This window comes from Sciurus carolinensis, chromosome 4 (genome assembly GCF_902686445.1).
Source record: "Sciurus carolinensis chromosome 4, mSciCar1.2, whole genome shotgun sequence".
NCBI classification, from domain to species: domain Eukaryota; kingdom Metazoa; phylum Chordata; class Mammalia; order Rodentia; family Sciuridae; genus Sciurus; species Sciurus carolinensis.
In genome coordinates, this window is record NC_062216.1 from 137401133 (window position 1) to 137403947 (window position 2815).

Sequence of the window (2815 nt, forward strand, 5' to 3'; positions counted from 1 at the left end):
AAGGAAATCACAATACAAAAAAAGCTTTAAGTCAAGGCCTCACCAATTCCTACAGCATTAATATTGTGTCTCAGTTCTCAAAACTAATTTTAAAAAGCTTAATCTTACCTAAAAATTTTAAATGAAGAAGGAAAAAAATAGAACAAACATACGAAATGTTTCTCTTGGAATTAGGGATCTAGCACCTTTGAGTTCTCCAAAAAAGTACATCTCCCCAATGTGTTCACTGTGGTGGTGTGTAAAAAATCCACATTTAACATACTTAAAACTACTTTAACTCAGATAACATCACTCTGAAGTATACTACCAAAATGTTAAGCAAAGAAAAGTGGAAGAAAATAGTTTGTAGTTTACTCAATATCACATGCTAGAAGAAAAGTTTGCATGAGAAAACACTGAAGAGGTAATTTTTTAATCCAGATTTCACAAACTCATGGTGCAAAATGGGTCCCACTGCTTCCTCTAGTTTTAAATTGCTTTCACTGCTTGTTGGCTGCCTGTGAAAACTTGACTGAAATAACTCAAATGTCACTACAAAACTAGTCATATCCACCCATGCTATTCTGACCGTTATAGCCAGCTCCATAACAGCCACTCACTGACACCCCCATGCCCTGCATCACCCGGCTGCTAAAAGCCCCATTGCTGGCCCCTGTTGCTGAATTCAGGAAGAGTTTTATAAATCTGTGCTGCATGTTGGCCCTGTCTTTTGACGTAGCTGCCACAGCTTCTTCATGGGTGGAAAACACAACATCTGCTTCGCCGGTCATTCTACCATCAAGGTCAATCTCAGTATGGACTCCCACAGGGTTAAGTGGAGAGAAGCTGTAAATGTTATTGGTTGCTTCATAGGGCAGACCCCTCATGTGGAAACAGTGGCCAGTGGTGCTCTGCACTGTGAATTCACCATCTCCTTATCTACGGTCATACCTTCCTGAGAGACAGTAACTGGTCAGTGGTAAAGCCGCAGCCATCACTCAGGCTACTGTACTCCTCAGAGCCCCCATAGCCTGCACTGTAGGCACCAGACCTCATTCTCTCCAGGCCCGTCTGCTTCATGATGCCAGTGTAGCTCTGGGCTGTGCCTGGCCCGTCATAGGGCCCTGGTGCTGCACAGACATGAACTTCAGAGGTGGATCAGAGTATGACCTAACCTCCTCCTGACTGCTCTTAAACACTTCCATATACCTCTGCCCTACTCTCTCCTTGTGCTTCCCTAGAGCCTTTTCAGCTAATTCCTGTGAGGCAAACTGCACGAGGGCCTCCCCTGTAATCTTACCCTTGGGCTCCACAGGCAATGTGATCCCATTTGGCACAATTTCCAACCCTGAAAAGAACTGAACGATTTCTTCCTTTGTGCATCCAAACGGGAGTCCCCAAAGCGACACAAAGACGTCATTGGCAGTATCGGCGCTGTTTGGACCACTGTGCTTCAATACCCAATCCATCTCGGGTCTGTGTGACTTGAACACCTCCATGTACCGGTGTCCCATGCTTTCCCTGTCTTTTTTCAGGGCCATTTTTACAACATCTTCTGACTAAAGTTCAACAAAAGCTTCACCACTCTGCCTGCCTTCTCTAGGGTAAATGAAACGGACACCTGCAACCCCATTGTGAGTCGTGCAGTCGGAGAGAAAGATCTGCATGTCCTCAATTGAGCAGGACCAGGGCAGGACAAAACCTTCACCTCCCTCAGGGCCCAGCATCATGGACACGTGTCATGGTAAATGTCAGACAAGCTTGGGCACAGGTTTCTGTGACTCAAGGAACAATGGATGCTTTCAGTGGAAGACACTCAAAGTAGGTAACAAATTGTCCACTGAGGAAGACAGGGCTGATTTCTTCTTTATCTGTTTACATCTCACTGGTCAGAGCTACATTGAGCTGCATTGGCAATACTCATCATAATGAAGTATAAGGTTTTGTTTTGTTTTGTTTTGGGGGGGGGTGTTGCTGGGGATCGAACCCAGGGCCTTGTGCTTACAAGGCAAGCACTCTACCGACTGAGCTATCTCCCCAGCCCTGATTTCTTCTTTCATCAAGCAAGCACAGCTCCAGGCCAGAGAACCCCAAATTCCACCCGACACTTAAAAACTCAGAAGGCTCCGGGGAAAGTCCAGGTGCATCTTTTGGTTCTTAACCTGAAAAGGAAGTTCAAGTTGCTGGAGCAAATGCTTTCTATTAGAGTCGGAACCCCAGGGGCGAGGCCCTGTTTTGGCAGGAAGCAAGGCCAAGATCCAGGGACAAAGGTCTCTATGAAGTTTTAATTTGCATTTCTCTAATGCTGAGTTCTTAATCAAAAGGTATGTACCTTTCAAATTTCAAGAGATTCTGTCTATTAACTCTGCAATAAATATTGTTATAAATCCAAGAATTTTGGGGAGTGAATATTTCCTGTAATCATGCCAATACTGATTGCCAATCTTAAAACACTAGACAGTGATCAGAATAGGAAATACAAATTCCCTTAAACCCATGAAAACATGCTCAATTGAATGTAGACTATAGAGACCCAGAGCAGAAAGTAGAAAAACAACTTAGTAAAAAGAAAGACTAAGCAAAAAGGATCAAAAATTATGTATCAAACAATAGGTTATTAATCAAAGAAAATATTGCATTCATAAAACAAAAATAGGTTACTATTTTTAAGGGGGACTTTCAGAGAATAAATAGAATGCTTTCAAATTAAAAATTTGATTCCAAAAGCAAAAAAAAAAGGACAGTAGGTGTTGAAGAAATTTCCTGTAAGTTGCCACACACCCATACACAGCAACAGACAGGAAAAATAGGAGAAAGAAGATGAGAGCCAATCCAG

At 42.9% G+C, this 2815-nt stretch overlaps 1 pseudogene; it reads right to left on the bottom strand.

The window, feature by feature from the left end:
* Positions 1-539: 539 nt before the first annotated feature.
* LOC124983301 (heterogeneous nuclear ribonucleoprotein F-like) lies at positions 540-1709 on the bottom strand (annotated as a pseudogene).
* Positions 1710-2815: the final 1106 nt, after the last annotated feature.